The following is a 22,020-nucleotide window of genomic DNA, read 5'->3' as shown; positions in this document are numbered from 1 at the left end:
CCCTCTGAACCACAGACCTCTTTCTGCCCCTTTGTACACTATGATCAACCAGGTTTGCTACTAGTTAGACAGTGTAAACATAGGCTGAAATTTAGTCTGAAAATGCACCAGATTTATCACAGTGACTAATGCTAAAGGATGCCTGGTGCATCCTTTAGTTTGTCTAATCTAAGTTTATGTTATTAAGTCTATTAATTAAGTCTATTAGTTGACTTATTTTAAGACAGAATTTTATGACAAAATTTTGGCCCATTTTTCGCATTTAAGCCACATCTCTGTTCATGAGAAGCCATGTCCACATGTCTAGCAAGTCACAAAAAGTTGAGCATACTACATGCACAAAGATGTGTTAAGCAGGGGCAACATGGTGACACACTGGTTAGCACTGAACCCTTGCAGAGCTTGAGTCCTGGGTTCGAATCCTGCCAAGGACAAAACATCTGCAAGGAGTTTGTATGTTCTCCCCGTGTTTTTGTGGATTTCCTCCCATACTCCAAAGTCATACTGATAAGGAAAAATGTACATTGTGAGCCCTATATGGGGTTCCGGAGGGTAGGATATAACTTAAAAATAAAGCTGCATGGGATGGTGCAAGCAGGAGATGGTAGGGGTCTGAGTGGCAATTACAATGTGGTAGATTCTCTCTATAGCCAAACATACCAATTTCTGAAGGACCAGCCAACTATCTAATGTGTCATGTGTAACTGACTAAAGGATCATGCTGCTGGATTTTAGCATGCCTGATCTGTTTGTACTGGGATATCAGTCACAGCCAGTGATATCTTGCAGAGGTGCATTTATATAGGAAAAGGGGTCTGGGGGAAAAGCCATTTAGTACCATACCTAGCTTATACATCACAAAAGAAGACAAATCAAGGAGTCTAATAATATTATTTTATATGGGATATTTTCTGTGCTATATAAACGTCACCACATTCAGAGAAGTAAATTCTAGGAGAGTCCATACCTGGGTATACTGGCAGTGTAATTGTTTTATCAGTGGCTGTCTGTATCTGCCTGAATCACTCTACTGGCACACATCCAGTACGTTGGAATGGAGACAGGGTGTAACTGAGTACATATCTTATGTAAGGGACTCTTAAAACGACTGGCAGTGGAACGTAACTTTTACACAGACAGATCTGTGTGACTTGCCTGCACGGACCTACTCCTCAGGAACATAAGAAGTCACTCAGAGAACCAGAAAGAGGGCACGTGGCAACAGTCAGAAAACAAATACAGCTCCACTGCATCAGTCAAAGCGTATTGTTACCAGCTAATATGATCTCCAGATTGCATTGCACAATAGGAATATGAAATGAGTAATATTCCCATGGTGCTCCTCTACTGCATATCTTTTAACCCCTTCATCATCTTACAGAAATATGCAGTAACCAGTAGTAAAGAAAGGTGTGAGATAAATTATCAATGAATCTTATCCAGAAGAGACAGAAAAAGGCAAATCCTGGTTATTATTAACTCATCTGGTATGTAAACTGTTAATGGCGAGAACACAAAACAAAGTGCAGAGAAGACGCCCTGTTTAGGGAAGGGTGTAGGTTCTACAAACACACATCATTATTTAATTCTTATCAGTCCTGATGAAATTTGTGGGCTACAATTAGAATTTAAATATATGATGAAAGCCTTGTTCACAAGCACTGGCAAAGATATTACTATACTATAATACATACTTGAGACATGACAAATTGTCTACTGTTACAAAACGCATGGCAAAAGCTGTGTAAGGTCTCAGCCCTGCATTGCGGAAACGCAGCTTTTTTTGTTGCAGATTTTGTTGCTCCAAAAGGAATGAGAAATATATAGGAAGTTCTTATACTTCTATTTTCTGCTCAAAAAACCACAGCAAAATCAACAGGAAAGGCATGTTTGGACTGTGCAGATGTCACCCTACAAGGTACAGTCTTTAGTCTGATACTGATTTTCCTGCTGACTCCTCTCTCATCGTGCACTCCTCTTTGCTATTCTTTCCTATGTGTGTGTACAGCAAGGCTGCTGGTGATGACTTATCTCCCTGCTTGCACACACAGATAGGAGAGAATAGCAGAGAGGGTGCACTACAAGACTTCCTGTGCTCTCTGGAAGCTAATTAGCATATGAATCAAAAAATGGTCTAATTCAAAAACTACTGAGGTGATATACATACAAAAGGTAGGTGTGGAATAGCCTTTCTAAAGACTATGCAAGTATGTGCTTAGTTAAAAATGACTTTTCCCAATGATAGAGCCCCTTTAAGCTAAAAACTGTAGTGGACTGGTAAAAAAAAAAATTAAGAAATATAGCGCCTGTCTTCTATTCTTTCACTCCAGAGGCATAGCTAGCGGATGGAAGAGGTTGGGGGCAGGGGCCCCGGGAGTCCGCTAACTTTTTATCTTTATTGACATCTCCAAGACAACAATACAATTGAAATAAGAGGTAAAGCTGGAAAAACAGGTTCCTGCTCTACCATTCTGTAACCTGAAGGCCACAGGCCTTTGGGAATTTGGGGCCTTCAGGTGTCCTGGCAATCGCTAAAGATGTCAGCATCCTGACACAGCGCACGATGATGTCACCACATTGCGTCTCTTGAGCCAAGGGGCCAATAACAATATAAGGGGGTATTATTAATATAAATTATATAAATTGTTGATTTAAAGGGTTTGTCCAGGAATTTCAGAAGGCATCAAAGGCACAGCGTGCGCTGGACAGGACAGACCCTTTAAGCACTGCAGTCCTGTGAGAACATATCCGAACATCTGGGCTGCCGGAAACAAATTATGTAACATCTAATTGTTTTGATATGGGATATGAACTATCTGAGCATTTCTTCTGATAGGCATATCCATAGTGAACTATGAGAAAATACTAGAATTCCAGTGTGAGTCATTTAATAGATATCTGATATTGTTCAAAAGCAAGATATGAAATGTAAAAAGTCACAGGGGAAAGTCACAGATATTTTAGCAAAGTGACTTCCTCTTTATAGTCTTTATTAGGGATGAGCGAGTAGTATTCGATCAAATGCCTCCCCGCCATAGATTTCCGTGTAAGCGTCCGAACACCAAGTGGTTAAACGCATCGAATATTCGATGCGCTTAACCCCTTGGTGTTCGGCCGCTTACACGGAAACATATGGCGGGGAGGTATTCTATTGAATACTACTCGCTCATCTTTATAGAACCTGATGCAGCTCTAAGAGTATGTTCACATGTCAACATTACTACATTGGTTGTAATAATTTGTACTACAAAATCATTTTATGGGTCAGTGCACAAAGAGTTTTTTAGCGTTGATTTTGATGCTGAATCTACCTCAAAATCAGCCTCCAAAAAAAGCCTCCCAATAGAGTTCTATAGTTTTTTTTCCAGCTTTCTGCATCAGGTAAAAAACTGCATTTCCGCAATGTGGGGCTTTAGCTTAACTCACCTTCCCTGGGCCCAGGCACTGGCCTTCGTCCTCTTCAGCCAACATTTGGCCTCCTGAATGACGTCAGGGAGCTGTGATTGGACTGCAATGGGCACATGCTGTGAGACACAGGCATCACAATGTCGCATGATTCACATGATATCTGAAGGCCGCAAAAACGTCTGAAGAGGACAAGGACCAGAACACATGGGAGTTTGAGTAACACTGATTTTTATGTTTACTCACTTGAGCCTCTGCTAATTATCAAAAAATAACCAAAAGTGACCATCATTCTGGATTCTCTTCAGACCCCAGAGCATAAAAGAAGTTCCGGTGTGGGCGTTTTCAGTCCAAATGAAACTGCAGGTAAAAGCTTACGAATACTGTAATAACTGAACCAAAATAACCTACGTGCGCAAAACCACGTCAGTTATCCAGATTGATGGCCGGTTTTGGTTATTATTCGATTTGTTGTCCAGCGGCACCGTATATTCAGAAATTCTCTACTATATAACTTGGCTCCCAAAGTAAAGCTTGGCTTTTAGTATGATCTGCGTTTATTTCTGCTATCTATGAGTGATCACTTTGTTTCTAGCAGACAAAAGCTGTCGTATTTATAGTAGTGCAGTTATGCTATTTGTTGTTACCCTTCTGCTGTTTTGTTGTAACATGTTAGCTTTGTTATATGCCAACACAAACTTTCAAATGCAATAAAATATCTTCCTCTGTTTACCAGGTAATACAGTGGAGAGAATTTATTAACCCATCTACCCAATTTACTGGCGTAGATGCGTGAAAAAGGAGATGGAACCCTCTATCTTAGGTTAGGTTCACATTAGCGGTCGGTTCTCCATCGTTTGAGTCCGCATGGGAAGACAGAAGACGAAGAGGTTGCCTGTGGAAACCTGCGGAACCCATAGACTATAGCTGATTTTCCTCTCAGTTTCTGCCAGTTTTAGGTTGAGTTCACACGGGGTATTTTGGTCAGGTTTTTGAGGCCGAATCCGCTTGAAAATCCTGACCAAAAACGATCAATGGGAGCTGGACAGTTCCCTGTTCCGGCTCCCAAAAAAAAGAAGCGACATGCTCATTCTTCAGGCGGATTTGCATCGCGAATCCGCCTGAAGAAACTTCGGACTAGGCTCATTCATTTGGGCCTAATCCGGGTCAGAGTGCTGCGACTGGATGCTGATGCACTGTATTGGCATCCAGTCGTGACTACCCATACAGTATTTTGGACCGGAACCTGAGCAGCCTACGCGTCAAATTCCGGTCCAAAATACCCCGTCTGAACCCGGCCTTATACTGAAACCAGTCCTCCTTGAAGGACATTTCTCTCCACCTATTTTATGCAGAATCTATGGCATAATCTCCAACGCAGATGTGAACCTACCCTGAGCATATCGTATCGGCAGTTCTGTGTTAGTTAGGACTTCTGTAGGAGGAAATGATATAAAGGGCAGACTAGATGGGCCGTGTTTTTTTTCTGCATTCAATATTCAATGTTTCTGTGTTTCTAATAATTCAGGTGCATTGTGGACCAGCCAGCCACTTGAATCCCATAGAGCTTACGAATATTTACAGTTGGGATCACATCATGAAATCTCACGTTATCTGGATCAAAGGTGTACCAGGTTACTGTGTTTGATAGACAATGAACCTGTTAAAAAGAGACACAATTCTAATGGCGAAGGTTATATTAAAGTGTGCTTCATATTTTCATTAAGTCACAATGTAAATGACTCAGGAGAAATGGACAGGTAATTTGGATGGCTGCAACATTCCTTCACTTATGTGTCATCCTTCCCAAACTGGGCCAATGTGGACAAGCAGCTGTGAGCTGGTTAAGCTGGTTAATCTTTAGCGATGCCATAGTTGTTGCTGAATCTATGTCAGGAAATATTTCAGCAGTAGGCATGGAAAAAAACACAAGTTAAGGTTTACCTGACTGTGAGATTGGATCTTACAAATAATTTGCCTTTTTATATTATTTCTAGCCCGTATCAGAACTTTCTATCTGGAAATCAAATGACAATTGTGGTCCCTTTGTATGGATAGACTCAGCTTTGTATGGCTACACACAGGGTCCACATGGAGATCTTGGCTAAAGACAACACATGAACAAAGACTGCACTATTTGTGCTACATTACAGCCTGATGAAAGTGAATGAAGTTGTGTTGCGACTCACAGGTTGTCACAACTATGACACTACAATTGCCAAAAATTCAAACTTGTGGACTTTCTTCTGTCTTGTGTTGTGGTCATGGAAACCTGTGAGACCCTGCGCAATTGTATTATGCTATGATGGTAGTGCGAATACTGGGCGCGTAATGGTAGTAGCCCTAACCTTATTGCATCTATACAGACTCTTATATTCAAGCATTTTAACCCCTTCCTGACATCTGCCATAGTAGTACGGCGCATACTGGGTGTTTAAATATGGCGGTTGCCCGAAAGCCGCCGGGTTTCTATTGTTTTATACAGTAGACATTAATGCTTCCGGCGCTTCGGTCAAAGCTGACCGTGGCACCATTTTCCCGGCAGCGCTGGGCGCCGCCATTTTCCTTGTGATCGCCGGCATCCAGAGTAAGCTCCAGCGCCGGCGTCACATTGCTATGACAGCTGGGAGCCTTGTGAAGCCTCCCCGGCCTGTCATTCTATTACTTCTATTACAGGCTATGCTAGATAGCCTGAAATAGAAGCGCCAGTATTTTGCAATGCATTAGCATTGCAATGCATTGCATTAGTGATCAGACCCCCTGGGGTTCAAGACCCCCTAGGGGGTCTAACAAATGCAAAAAAAAAGTTTTAAAAAAGTAAAAAAAAATATTAAAAAAATAAAAAATATTAAAAGTTCAAATCACCCCCCTTTCCCTAGAACACATATAAAAGTGCTTAAATACTGTGAAACGCGTACATGTTAGGTATCCCTGTGTCCGAAATCGCCCGCTCTACAAATCTATAAAAATATTTTTCCTCTATGGTAAACACCGTAGCAGGAAAAAGAATCAAAAGTGCCAAACCAACGTTTTTTCACAGCAGTAAGGGGTTAAAGCACCAATATTTTTAAAAAACTATAACATGTTTCCAAGGGTATTTTTAGTGGTATTTTGTCTTTTTTTTGGCACTGTTCAATTCTATAGAGAAAACTCTGTGGAAAAATCCAAATTTGACAATAGACTTTAATTTACAGTTTATTGCAGAGCCTTTGGAAGAGAAAAAAATATCAACAAAATAGCTGTATGTAAGACGAGCCTTACACTAGGTTTACGCTAGCGTTCGGGTATCTGTTCTTCGGGTCCGCTCGCTTGCAAGACTTTTCTCTCCACATTTTTCAAGTGGATTCGGGGACGGAAACCCTGAATGGAGATCGAGCACATAATGCCATAATGGACATGCTTTTCTGCAGCTTTTATTCCTGCAAAGTGTGGATGAGAGTAAATGAAAACTCATTCAGTCTCCTGGTACTGCATCTCCCCAGTCGCCAAAAACACTGTGGTTCCGCAACGCACCATGAATTTTATGTGTGTTTTTTTTTTTTTTTTTTTTTTTACAAGCATTTTCAGGGTGGTGCCGAAATCCAACATGGTTGTTAAAATCCAACATACTGCACCCTTCTCTTTCCCAACATCTTGGATTGGGAGTCCCCATTTACATACAATGGTAATGTGTAAGGCCAATTTTATGTTTTCAGTTTCATGCCCTTGACAACCTGATGTGAAAGGCGACCTGAGAAAACAGATATGAGAGGAAGCAGCGATGATGTGAACAGAGGCATATCAGACAGCACTATGAAGATCTTTAATCACACTTCACATATACTTATAGACTTTGCTGGCACTTCGCCTATACAGAGGGCATGACAGATTAGATTTTATATAGCAAGCAATCACGAAACATATGCCTTATTAGACAAGTGTGATACCCAATTCTTCAATCCCGTATCAAGCTGCAGAGGTATGCATTTGTGGATGAAAAATAGCTGCAGTACCAGGAACAATGCACTAGACATTTTACTTAAATACATCTGGGAAAAAGGTGCAGATAATAGGGGGAGTCATTGCTAGTTAATTATTCACGCACATTAGGAGATAGCTGCCTTCTTGTTTATATCACTATTAAACATCAAAAAGAGTCCTGGGAGGAAAAAACAGGGAAATTTTTAGGAGGTGCGAAAACAGTCAGAGAGATATTCTTAGCTGGTTATGCAGCCGGCGCATTTATCTGTTACATAATGTACTTTCCAAACCGGTCTAACCAGATACAATTAATATGTTTATTGTTACATTACCAAACTTACCTACCTGCCCCTTTGTTATTTTATGCAGGGATCCCATGAGGATTTAAAAGCTTATTTTAAGCAGTACCTTTATACAGTATTTAACTGACATTCATTTTGCTTGCCTTGCAGGAAATTTCAACAGTGTGAGACTGAGGCTACAGGCCACCATGACTATTCAAGCAAAAAGGCATTGAGAAGAACAAACACTGCTGGTGACCCTTCCTGATGTGACAGAAATAAACGTCTGGTCTAGGAACCCTGGACTTTTTTTGTCTGTGTTTGTTTATTTTGCAGTTTTTAGGAAATAGAGGTATACAGATATGTAAGATGTATTTGATGATCGCAGAAGCATATATTTATGTACTGTTATACACACACCTATAGCGGAAGTAAACGGTGATGAGTAAGGCTACAGATAATCAGCACCATAGAAAATGCTTTTTTTGTAACATTTAGAAGAAATTTGCATTATATGTGATCTATTGAGAGTCGAGAAGCACTGCAATGACTAATACCATTGTAAAGCCGTGGTATGACGAAAGCAAACTGTAGGCAGATGATAAAGCAGCCAACATTAGACAATGGGGCACATCTACTGACGCAATTAGTTTTCACAATTCTGGTATTGGTACACTGAAAAAGAATGGAGTCCATGCTGAATCCCATATTTATTAAACCACTCAACACTTTTCCTGATGTCATTTTGTGTATTTACTGTAACAGTAACACACTATACTGTTACTTGAGGGAATCCAAAAAAAAGAGCCCAAAGCAATAAGAAAGTTTAATTAGGAGACATGCATACAGCCGTGTGCGTGTCACAGTGACTGAACGGCACCTGGATGACATCTGTGCGCTGTCTGTACCTCCATGGACCCATTCATTGAGGCCGGTTAGCATGGGCTGCAAAATGGCCAGGAACAGGACCTGCCCTCAATTTTTATCATGACCCCATACACTGGACCGTGAAAATACACAGTCATGTGTATGGAGACATAGAAATGAATGGCTCTATATGCTATCCTGGTTCATCCTGAAGAGCACACTAACCCATTCATTTCAATGGGCCCATGCACACAACTGTGTTTTGTACAGGTTTGTGTGCAGGCTGTGAGTACATGTCACAAAACTCAGCATGTCCTATTCGGCACAGTGTTTGCGGCACAGGCTAGCCCATCGAAATGTATGGGACACAGAAAACAACGGCTGTCCTTATTCGTGGAACAATTATCTAACTACCTATGTTTGGGTTTTTTTCTGCAGATCTGAAAATACGGATGACACACTGATGCACTACGGAACGTTTTGCAAACATATGGCGCTGATGACACATGGACCACAAAAACTGAACACTGATCCATATTTTACAGACTGCAAATTACACACAGTCTTGTACAAGATGCCTAAATGTGGGAAAGGCTACACTTGGACCAGGCTACAAGAATGGTTACTTGGGGACAACCGCGGACCCATAGACTATAATGGGGTTCACTGAGTGTCCATCGGGTTTATGTCATTTTTATACTAACACCTAACCCCTCCTCAATAACGTCCAGTCGGAACTGAGTCCGACTGGACGTTTTAACCCTTTCGATTGCGCTGTGAAACATCACGGCGCGATCAAAAGGAATCTGCCGACAATTTAATCCGATCGGCACCCCCCGCGGCGAGATCGGGGGGTGCTGATATCAGTAAAAGGCAACCTGGGGTCTGGCCAGTGACCCCAGGCACCCGGAGCCCCCACATACCTGGTTGATCCTGCCGGTGAGAAGAGGAAGTGAGCGATGTCGCTTACTTCCTCTGTAGCTTGCAGGACACTGAATGCTCTGTCTTGCAAGCTACAATGCAAAATCAGTTGATGCTTTCACCAAAGCATCAACTGATTTAAGTGTCCTAAATGGACACATGAAAAAGTAAAAAAAAAAAAGTGAAAAAATAAAATAAAGTGTATGAAAATTTTGGTACTATTCCGTTATCGGGCCAGCAGCAGCGCATTTCAGCACCAGCTTTCGGGACAGCAGTTCAGTTCAGCAGCGGGAATTACAATGACATCCGAGGACTGCTGGCCCGATGCTTGTGCCCAGTAGCCAGTACATCAATGACCCCCCCTCCATCTCCTCCTCCTTCCAGTGCTGCCCCCCAGCTCTCCTTACATCTACCCCGTACCCTCTCCCCGCCACATGACTAAGCCGATGCTGGCCCGATGATAGAGGCCGTGCTTGTGTGTAGTAGGCAGTACATCGATCGATGCCCTCATCCTCCTCTTCCTTCCAGTGCTGCCCCCCAGCTCTTCTTACATCTGCCCCGTACCCTCTCCCTGTAATAGGCCTCACCGTAAATCTGGAGCAATGAATGCTACTAGATAGCCGCCGGACGCTGCAGAAAGTTTGTCCCTCCGGCTCGCTGTAGCTCACCGTTCCTATAGTCGGCGTGTTTCTTGTCAGGGCCTGGATTGAGCCCCGGTGTCTTTCCTTTCGGTCTCGGTACTAGCGCTGAGGTGAGGCCTAGTCGTGTGGCGGGGAGAGGGTACGGGGAAGATGTAAGGAGAGCTGGGGGGCAGCACTGGCAGGAGGAGAAGGATGGGGGAGGGGGGTCATCGATGTACTGGTTACTGGGCACAAGCATCGGGCCAGCAGTCCTCGGATGTCATTGTAATTCCCGCTGCTGAACTGCTGTCCCGAAAGCTGCTGCTGAACTGCGCTGCTGCTGGCCCGATAACGGAATAGTACCAAAATTTTTTATAAAATTATAAAGCCCAAAAATCTCTTTTTTTCTATAGAAAATGAATTATATAAAAAAGCACTAAAAATTAATAAAAACAATGCATAATTGGTATTGCCGCATCCGTAACAATCTGTACAATAAAACTGAAATAACATTTAATGTACACGGTGAACGTCTGAAAAAAAAAAATGGAAAAAACTCGCCGGAAGTAATGATTTTTCGCCATCTAACCTTACAAAATATGCTATAAAAAGTGATCAAATAGTCATATGCACCCCACAACAGTTCCAATAAAAAGCCCACATTGTCTCACAAAAAATAAGCCCTCAACCAACACAGTCAACCGAAAAATAAAAATGTTACGCCTCTCAGAAGATGGCGATGCAAAAAACATTGATTTATGTCCCCAAATGTGTTTTTGTTCTGCAGAATTAGTATTGCATAAAAAAATAACATATATGAGGTATCGCCGTAACCGTACTGACCCGCACAATAAAGGTCACATGTTACTTATACTGTACGCTGCACTGCGAAAAATTAAAAAGGTAAAACTCAATACCAGCAAGAAAGATAATAAAATGTATTCAATAAGTTGTAGGCACCCAAAGATGGTGTCATTACAAAATACATCTCATCCTGAAAACAACATGCCCTTATATGGCCACGTCACCAGAAAAATAAAGAAATTATAGCATCTAGCAATGTGAAGACAGAAATCCGCAAAATCACCAAATTATTTAATATACAACTGGCTGTGGCAGGAAGGGAATATATAAGCTATGCGAGCGAATATCAGGGGACACCCCATATTTACAGCTTATGAGGGAACAGACACCAAAAGTGACCCCCAAAGTGACCCCCAGAGTGACTCCCCCAATCATAGGAGCTCCTGGGACATAGTAGGGAATGTGGTGTTTGCAAGGTCCGCACAGCTTATATATTCCCTCTTCGCCATACACTGTGCAGTCACATCCGGGATACTAATACTCACTACACCCCCTGATAAATTCTTTGAGGGGTGCAGTTTTCAAAATGGGGTCACTCCTTTGGAGAATCCACTTTTCTGGTACCTTACAGGCTCTACAAACATGACATGGCGTCCAAATATCAAACATCCAAATCTGTACTCCAAAAGCCGCATCGCGCTCCTTCCCTTTTGCGCCCTGCTGTGTGCCCAAACTGCAGTCTATGACACATGTATGACACTGGTATACCCAGAATAACGTATGTAATGTCATATGTGGTATAAACTGATATTAGGGCACAGCCGGACACAGAAGGGAGAAGGATTATTGGGTTTTTGGAGCCCAGACGGTTTGGTTTTTGAATGCCACAACACTTTTGCAGAGCTGAAACGCCAGTAAAGTGGAATCCCCTGATATGAGACCTTATTTTGGAAACTACACCCCTGAAGGATTTATCCAGGGGTACAGAGAGGATTTTTAACCCCCAAGTGTTGCTATAACTTATTATCCATAAATGAATACAAAGCTGATTGTGAGAGGTGAAAATGACCATTTTTCCAGGAATATGTCATGTCAGTGCGTAATATGTTGTGCCAGCCTTGTATCAGAGATGAATGCTCTAAAAGCTGTTGTTCCCGGGATACCCGCTTACCAGTTTTTGGAGTGTCTCTGCTGACATAAGATGGGCACAACATGTTGCGCACTGAAATGGTGAATCTCTGGATAATTTTCATTTTTAACTTCTCATTATCAGTTGCGATTTCATTTCTGGAAACTAAATAAATGCAACACTCAAGGGTTAAAAATGCTCGCTATGCCACTTGATAAATCCCATCAGTGGGGTAGTGTCCAAAATGGGGCGAAATGTCTGCGGATTCCACTTTATTGGCAACTAGCTGGTACCCGCGACTTCGTCTGCGGTGATTGTAGCAGTGGGTATATAGAGGCGCGGGTAAGGTTTTCGTACTGTGTATAAGGTATGGGATATGAAATGTAAGTTTGTATCTTGTTTTTGCTTTAATTATGAGAATACGTGAGACTTTTGTGTTGAAGTTACTTTGTATTTGGGCTGCTATATAATACGGTGTTGTGAGAAACTTTACACAGTGACTTTGGGACAGAAGTATTTGAAGTTAACCCTTTCCCGCCGATGGCATTTTTTAATTTTCGTTTTTGACTCCCCTCCTTCTAAACCCCATAACTTTTTTATTTCTCCGCTCCCAGAGCCATATGAGGTCTTAATTTTTCCTGGGACAAATTTTTCTTCATGATGCCACCATTATTTATTCTATATAATGTACTGGGAAGCAGGGAAAAAATTCTGAATGGGGTGGTTTTGACGAAAAAATGCATTTCTGCGACTTTCTTACGGGCTTTGGTTTTACAGCGTTCACTGTGCAACCAAAATGACATGTCCCCTATATTCTGTGTTTCGGTACGATTCCAGGGATACCAAATTTATATGGTTTTATTTACATTTTGACCCCTTAAAAAAATCCAAAACTGTGTTAAAATTTTTTTTTTTGAAAAGTCGTCATATTCCGACAGCCATAACTTTTTTATACGTCCGTGTACGGGGATGTATAGGGCGTCTTTTTTTGCGGGGTCGGGTGTACTTTTTAGTTCTACCATTTTTGGGAATTGCTTTTGCTTTGATGACTTTTTATTCAAATTTTTATCAGAATCAAAACAGTGAAAAAACGGCGGTTTGGCACTTTTGACCATTTTTCCCGCTACGGCGTTTACCGAACAGGAAAAATATTTGTATAGCTTTTTAGAGTGGGCGATTTCGGACACGGGGATACCTAACATGTATGTGTTTCACAGTTTTTAACTACTTTTATATGTGTTCTAGGGAAAGGGGGGTGATTTGAATTTTTAATCCTTTTTATTTCTTTTTATATTTTTTTTACTTTTTTTTTTTTTTTTTTTTGCATTTATTAGACCTCCTAGGGGTATTGACATGGGTGGGTGGTGTCGCGGATTGTCAGAGCGGTGGGGGTTGGCAAACATGGCTGCTCCAGAGCGTTAAAGAGACCCTCCTGGAGTATCGTTAAGGTGAGGGGCAAAGTGGTAAAGTATATGTATATGTGATTGTGTGGGGTTAGGGGCGAGGCTGTAGAGGGCAATATGAATTTTGTGGCTTGCTATGGTCCAAAGTGTGTGAGATTGCAGAGATGGTGGTGTGAGTTTGGGTTTTGTGAGGGTCCTGGCACAAACGTATGTGCGCTATTGTGACGAAAAGTAGCCTATTGCGCAATCGGGTGTATTAACTATGTTTGTGGAAACTTTCAGCCAAATCGGTCGAGCGGGTTTTGCGTGATTGACTAACAAACATCCGAACATGCAAACCCACAAACATCCAAACTCACAAACTTTCACATTTATAATATTAATAGGATTCAGAGGCTTTGCAAAAGTGGCATGACGTCCAAAAACCAAACTGTGCTCCAAAAACCAAAATAGCGCTCCTTCCCTTCTGTGCCCAAACAGCAATTTCTACCCACATATGGCATTAAGTACGATATAAATTATAATACCCCTTGATTCATTCCTTGACAGGTGTAGTTTCTAAAATGGGGTCACTTTTGAGGGGTTTCCATTGTATTGATACTTTAGGGTATCAGCAAATGCGACATGGCACCAGAAAACTATTCCAGCAACATCTGCTTTCCAAAAGCCAAATAGCGCTCTTTCCATTCTGAGCCCCACCATGTACCCATACAGCAGATTATGGCCACATATGGGGTATTGCCGTGTTAAGAAGAAATTGTGTAACAAACTGTGGGGGGCTTTTAATTCTTTAACTACTTGCAAAATTAAAAATATGGCGCTAAATGGATGATTAATTGGAAAAAAAGTAATTTTTCATTTTTATGTCCCATTGTTAATAAAATATGTGAAATAGCTGTGAGGCCAAAATGCTCACCAAACCCCTAGATAAATTCTATGAGGGGTGTAGTTTCCAAAATGGGGTCACTTTTAGGGGGTTTCCACTTTATTGGTACTTTAGGGGCTCTGCAAATGCAACATGGGACCTGAAAAATATTTCAGCAAAATCTGCCCTTCAAAAGCCAAATAGCGCTCTGTCAATTCTGAGGCCCCCCATGTACCCATCCAGCAGATTATGACCCCATATGGGGCATTTCTGTGTTCAGGAGAAATTGTGTAACGAACTTTACGAGCTTTTTCTCCTTTATCCTCTTGTGAAAATGAAAAATTTGGGGCTAAATTGACAGTTTGTTGGAAAAAAAGAAAATTTTCATTTTCATTTCCCAATGTTAATAAAATCTTTGAAACAGCTGTAGGGTCAAAATGCTCACTATAGATTTTCGGGGGCGTGGCCTAACTGTCGAGGCGAAAGGACGTGCGCTTCTGGAGCTCCAGATTCATCGGCACGAAATCTGATTTCATCTGCCTCTACAGTGCCACCATCCACTGGACCTTCTTCAAGGGACCTTTCCCCCAACCTCCCAGCGTGACTGGCTAGAGACATTCTCTCTTCTTGAGGCTCCGATCTGCTGTGGAGAGCCTGCGGCCTACCACGCATCCCGGCCGCCCGGCGCTCACCTACTTCTAACTTCCGCTGCAAGCGCGAACGCCGCACCGGACCTGCAGAGAGACTCACCTGCCTACGTTGCTTGACTCCGATTCCTCCGGACATTCGGACGAAGACTCCGCATCTTGTTCTCCTGCTGCCTTTCAGGCGCCCCGGGCTCACCTGACGGCATCGCCGCATCAGCTCACTTCCGGTCCCGCGGCCCTGCAGTGCACACACCCAGACGCCTCTCAGCTGCTGCGGAGGAGATAGAAAGCTGCCGCATCCCTTCTACTGGCTGTGCCTGAACTCCGGTGCTGACTTCAAGAAGCGGAGGGGAGCACACGCAAAAAGGGAGATAAGTAAAGCAGTCTTTTTTTTTTTTTTTTTTTAACCCCTGCAGTTCTCTGCCCTCATCGCCCATTCTCAACTCCCCTCCCCCCCCTCCCCTTCCTCCTCTGGCACCATCTGCATACTGGGACCTCCGCACCTTCCCATAGCTCCAGCCATCATTCCCACAGACACCGGACTCTGGCTGCCAGGCAGTAGAGTGCAGAGCTTTTACACAACCACCAGGGAAGCTCCTCATACTGCCTGGCTCCCCCTCCCCCCCCCACCACCCTTCCCTGGCTCTCCCTCCAACTGAACCTATTACCCCTCCACAGACTTCCTCAACCGCCTCAGACTTTGCACAATAGACTGTCTCTTCTGCGGCCTACTACTACTTTACAGTAGCTCTTGCGTACCTTTTCAAGTTTGTCTCTGGCCACTTGCTCATTACCCCTCATGAGCCTGTAATCACCGCCCTAGGACCCTGTTCCACACCTATTTAGCTATCTACCCCCCCTCCCAGATATGGTCAAAATCGGGAAGGATAGACCCTCAGATCCTAAGTTACAACAGAAAACGCCTGTTTCCCCGACTAACATGCAGAAGTTCTTGAAGAAGCAAAACCCTGCACGTCCGGTCCCATCTCATAAACATCAGCACAGTGATTGCTCTTCTCAGGGTGCCGGGGCCCCAGACTCTGAGGAGGAATCCTTCAACATGGACTCTGATTCTACAGTCATAACCCAAGGTTTCCTTAAAGAGGCTCTCTCCCATGCGCTTGTCCCGGTGCTTTCCGAGATAGCCGAACTCAGAGCAGATATGAAAGCACTGGGGAAGAGAGTAGACTCCCTGGAATCGAAACAGGCGAAGACTCAGAAAACCACTTCTGCCATGACAGCCACGCTTGACTCCCACACGGAGCATTTTAATAAAACGTATCTGTTACTGGAGGACTTGGAAAACCGTAACAGACGTAAGAATGTCCGTATAAGGGGACTCCCTGAAACGTTTTTGCCGGACTCTTTATCTGAAGTAGCGAGGTCACTTTTCAGAATGTTGCTTGGAGAGGAGAAGGCAAAGTCTATCCTAATTGAGAGAATACATAGAGCAATTCGCCCACGCCCGGATGGCAATGATCCGCCGAGAGATGTTATATGCAGCCTTTTATCCTCCGCTCACGCCTCTGAGATTCTCCGAGCAGCCAGAGACAAAAAGGACTTGTCACATGCTGGCACCCCTGTACAAATCTACCAAGACCTCGCTCCTGCCACGCTGCAAAAACGCCGCCTGATGCGCCCGCTACTGGATGTTCTGAAGGCGCATAACCTTCCATATGCCTGGCTGTTCCCTTTTGGACTCTCGTTCACCAAAAGTGGTAGAAGATACAACGTCTTTACTCCCAGGGACCTGGACCAAGTTTGGGAAGTGCTCAACATTCCTCCTGTGCCGGTTCCGTCCTGGTTGCCGATCCCGCGGGATCCAGACCCGACCTCCGTTCTGCCCCTGTTGGACCCTCCGCGCACTCCAGGTCGTCTCCGGTCCCCGAGGTCCAGGAAGCAGCTTATGCGTGGCCTGGACTCTAATTGACCACGTACATCACGGTTTGCCTTTACCTGTTTTGTGAACTGTATATGCCTCATAGCCTAATTTCGGTTTCACTCCAGACTGGGAATAACTCCCTCTAAGCTTTGGTTTATGCATTTATTTCTATGCACCTTTCATGTCTGGGTGATGTTGATATTGTGTTATCTTACCCCGATGATGACTGATATTTTCCTGTTTTCTATACTATTGCAATACTAGTGTAGTGTTTTGCTTATATACGCATGGTGTGGACACACCAGCGTCCATTTTGGTATTTATCTGTTTCCTTTTCCCTCTGGAGATCTCTATAGATCTGAGTTACCCTGATTTTGCTTAGTTGGCTGTAGCTACCTTAGGTGGCATAGTTTGATAGTTTCCTTTTGACTACGTTTAGCTAAGTTACGTAGATTGTATTATTCTTAACCTATTGTCTCACTGTTGTTGTGATTACACTTATTGTCTTGTTCCTCCTCGCTTACCCCACTTCCTCTCCCTCTCCCCACTTATACTCACCTCTCCTTGTCCTACTGCTCTTTCCCCTCTCCTAGGTGCCTTGCAAACACAACGCTGCAGAATGCTTTCCTCACAAACATCTGCATCTGTTAAAATCCAATGTGTGACTCTGAACGCCAATGGCCTTAATTCCCCAAACAAAAGGCACCACATTATGTATCTGCTCAGGAGATGGAAGGCAAACGTAGTCTTCCTCCAGGAGACGCATTTCAAGGGTTTAAAGGTCCCCAAATTTCCTGGTAAATCCTTCAATCAGTGTTTCCACAGTACTCACCCGAATTCAGCGTCAAAAGGAGTGTCCATTCTGATTGACCCTTCCACGCCGTTCATCCTCAAAGCGAAGTATGCTGACTCTGAAGGCCGTGCGTTGTTCGTTAAAGGCAGCATAGCCTCAGTGCCGTACACCTTCGCATCCCTTTATGCCCCGAACAAAAACCAGACGTCCTGGCTTATCCGAACCTTACATTCTCTCAGCTTATTCACAGAAGGACAGCTGGTGGTAGGTGGAGACCTTAATGTTGCGTTGAACCATGTATTAGATACTTCCTCTCCAAAGTCGCTTCTATCGCAGAGGTCTATCAGCGCGATCCACAGGGCACTCCAAGAGCTTAACTTGGTAGACTCCTGGCGTATGCTACACCCTACTGGGCGGGATTACACCTTTTACTCTAGCACGGCGGGGACTTACCACAGGATAGACTACTTGCTTATCTCAAAAGATTTGCTTCCCCTCTCCTCAGACGCCAGAATTGGTCCGATAACAGTGACTGACCATTCTGCGGTTCTCCTTTCGCTTCAACTCCGACAGATTTCTAAGGGACAGTGGACATGGCGTCTAAACGAATCCTTACTAGATACTCAGAAGAATGTAGATTTCTTGGAGGAACACCTGAGAGAATATTTTCAAAGCAACGTGACCCCAGATGTCTCCCCGCCATTAGTCTGGGAGGCACACAAAGCCTACATCAGAGGCGTACTTATCTCTCTAGCTGCGAGAGTGAAGAGAGAGAAGCAAGCGGAAATAGACTCTCTCCTTGCCAATATAGCAAGACTAGAACGCATTCATAAGAGAACTAAGGCGGAAGCGGCGCTCTCGGACCTGCTGAGTCTCAGAGAGGCCCTCTTGAACATACTCAATATGAGAGCGGCCAAACACCACCTCCATTTTCGAAAATTGCTCTATGCCCACGGGAACAAAGGCAGCCGTCTCATGTCATCGCTTCTCCACATGGCTAAACAGAAAACCTACATCCCCAGCATCATGACCGATCAAGGCCTTTCCACCGCTGATACGCCTGAAATAGCGAAGGAATTCGTTAAGTTTTATTCCAATCTTTACAACCTAGCAGACCATGAAGTTCCGTATACGGAGCTGGAGCAGCAGAACCTGATCAGAGAATTCTTAGACTCCCTGGCCCTGCCTGAACTGTCTCCAGACGCGGTGTCATCACTCTTAGACCCGGTCTCGCACGAAGAACTGTCTGACGTTCTTAACAGCTTCCCCGCAGGAAAGAGCCCAGGACCTGATGGCCTGCCGCTGTTATACTACAAGAAGTTCAAGTCCACCCTGATTCCACACTTGGCCAAAATGTGTAATGCGCTGCTTTCTGGGGATTTCCTCCCAACTCAAACGCTTGAAGCCCACATAACTCTCATTCCCAAAGAAGGAAGAGACTGCACCCTCTGTGGCAACTATAGGCCAATTTCCCTCCTAAACTTGGACTTGAAAATCTGGGCCAAGCTACTTGCCTTAAGAATGAAGCCATTAGTCCCAGACTTGGTTGATCCTGAGCAGTCCGGTTTTGTAGCAGGAAGAGAGGGCAGGGACAACACGAGGCGCTTACTTCCGCTGATACATAAGGCCAGAAAAGACAACCTCCCCCTTATACTCCTGGGCGTAGATGCGGAAAAGGCCTTTGACAGGGTCTCCTGGGCCTTCATGAAAGAGACGCTGCTCCGATTCCAGTTTCCGCCGCCCTTTGTTGATGCGATTTTGACTCTCTATAAGTCTCCTTACGCCAGACTTAAGGTCAACGGGACACTATCGGAAGCATTCCAGATTCGCAACGGGACCAGACAGGGATGCCCACTCTCACCGACCTTATTCATTCTGGTCCTCGAAACACTCCTTCAGAGAGTTCGCCAAGACTTGTCTGTTTTGGGTATCCGAACTGGAGAGGTCACCACCTCAGCAACCGCTTTTGCAGATGATGTCTTATTTGTCATCTCTAATCCGGAAGAAGCCTTGCCACGCATCATGGAGATCTTACGGGTCTATGGGAGAGTCTCGGGATACAAAGCCAACCTAGAGAAATCTGAGATTTTAAACGTTTCGCTCCCGAAGCACCGTGTTTCCCTCCTTCAAGCTAGCACACCATTTCAATGGACCACCACCTCGATCAAATACTTAGGCATTCGTCTCACTCCAGCCATCGAAGATTTATTTGCGGCGAACTTCCAGCCTCTCCTTAAATCTCTCAAAGCTGACTTAGACTCTTACCAGCACCTGCCACTCTCCTGGTTTGGCAGGAAAGCACTCATACAGACTTATCTTCTGCCGAAAATCGTCTACAAGCTGTCCATGCTCCCCATCTACGTCCCGAAAGACTTCTTCGCTGCAGTCCGCTCCTTGATCACTAAGTTCATCTGGCGTCGCAAGGCGCCTAGAATAGCATGGTCGTTGTTGGTGAAGCCTAAAACGCAAGGCGGGATTGGCCTCCCGGATGTCAGCCTTTATTATAAAGCGATCCAACTCGGATGGTGGTCACATCTGCTGTTCCCGATCTCCACTAGCACAGCTTGTCTTTCTCCTTCACTGATCAGAGACCTGTGGCTACCCCACAAGAGGAAACCGCACCCGGACTCCCTTAATCCACTTTTTAAGGGAGCTGTGGAAACTTGGCGTACCCTTGGGCCAGAACTAGCCTCGGGCCCTTCGCCATTACTACCAGTCACCCTCCTCCCAGCCTTATTCGGGGATCCTGTGAGACAGTATGCCTCGGCGTGGACTACCCTTCGAGATCTTCGACTTAGGGATTTGTGGGATGACGAAGCAAAGGAGCTGATTACTGACCCGGCACGCTTCCAGCAATTGTCACGATTGTCTTTTCCCCACAAGGAACACATCCGATTTTTTCTCCTACAGCTGAAAGAGACCCCGGACCTGAGAATACACCTGTCCGCTTTTGAGAAAGTCTTAGTCTCGCGAACTAGGATGTTACGAAAGGTCTCTTCCATGCTTCACAGATTTGTCTCACCCCCAGCAACTTACAAGCCGGCTTACATCACTTCCTGGGAGATGGACTTGGACATGAAGTTTTCACCTGAAGAAATTGCGCATATCTTGAAGTTCTCACACGGTGCGTCCACGTGCGTCCGTATGCAAGAAAATCATTTCAAGATCCTCTCGAGGTGGTACAAAACGCCTGAATGGATGGCTAGGCGTGGACTCAGCGATAACCCCCATTGCTGGAGGTGCTCCCAACAGGTCGGCACGTATCTACACTTGTGGTGGTCTTGCCCAGCTGTCGCGGATTATTGGTCGGAGGTGACTGACCGCATTAGAACTGTCCTTGAGGCACCCTTTGACCTTACGCCTGCGACACTGTTCTTGGCTCACCCGAATCCCACCTATAAACCTGAAAAAGATAAGCTTGTCACACTACTGCTTGCTGCGGCCAAACTCCTGATTCCAAGGTACTGGCTGCAAACCGCGACGCCTCCCTTGTCGCTTTGGGAAAACACTGTAAACGAGATCTCGAGGTTGGAAGAACTGCTCAGCTGGTCTCGAAGGACACATGACAAATATGTCAAGATTTGGAAGCCATGGCATGATTACTGGAAAACAACACACCCCATCTGCGGTTGATATACCCTGAAATGACTGGACTTGTAGGTTTGTCCGCAACCTGATCCCTTTTGTTTCGGCACCTACCTCCCCCTCCTCCCCCTCCTCTCCTCCTCCTACTCTCTCTCTTTACTTCGCATGAGCGCTTACACAGTAGGATTATCTAGACTGAATCTTCCTAGGTTTACAGTTGATAGTTATGTATCTTAGGTTTGCATTACTTAGCTTTTCGCATGTTGCTGTATACAATGTATGTCATATGCGCTTTGCATGTGTTGTTAGCTATCGATGTTCCACCCTGTTCCCCCCTCCCCTTTTCTTTTTTCTGTATCCCCATAAAAATTTTTGAAAAAACCAATAAAACTTCTTGAATTAAAAAAAAAAAAATGCTCACTATACCCTTTGATATATTCTGTGGGGGGTGTAGTTTCCAAAATGGGTTCACTTTTAGGGGGTTTCCACTGTATTGGTACTCTAGGGGCTCTGCTAATGAGACATGGCACCTAAAAATTATTCCAGCAAAATCTGCCATCCAAAAGTAAAATAGCACTCCTTCCATTCTGAGCCCCTCCATGTTCCCATACAGCAGATTATGGCCACACATGGGGTATTGCCGTGTTCAGGAGAAATTGTGTAACAAACTGTAGTGGACTTTTACTCCTTTAACTCCTTGTGAAAATGAAAACTTTGGGGATAAAGTGACATTTTAGTAATTTTTCATTTACACATTCCAATGTTAGTAAAATCTGTGAAACAACTGTAGGGTCAAAATGCTCACTATACCCCTTGATGAATTCTGTGAGGGGTGTAGATTCTAAAATGGGAGTCACT

At 44.2% G+C, this 22,020-nt stretch overlaps 1 protein-coding gene across 1 annotated transcript in view; it reads right to left on the bottom strand.

Moving 5' to 3' along the window:
• The window catches only part of LOC142203168 (nuclear receptor ROR-alpha), a 313,765-nt gene that overhangs the window by 61,327 nt on the left and 230,418 nt on the right, over positions 1-22,020 (bottom strand). The gene's annotated exons all lie outside the window — the stretch shown is intronic.

Source organism: Leptodactylus fuscus, chromosome 5, assembly GCF_031893055.1.
Source record: "Leptodactylus fuscus isolate aLepFus1 chromosome 5, aLepFus1.hap2, whole genome shotgun sequence".
Classification (NCBI taxonomy): domain Eukaryota; kingdom Metazoa; phylum Chordata; class Amphibia; order Anura; family Leptodactylidae; genus Leptodactylus; species Leptodactylus fuscus.
This window is presented reverse-complemented; position numbering and strand designations above follow the sequence as displayed.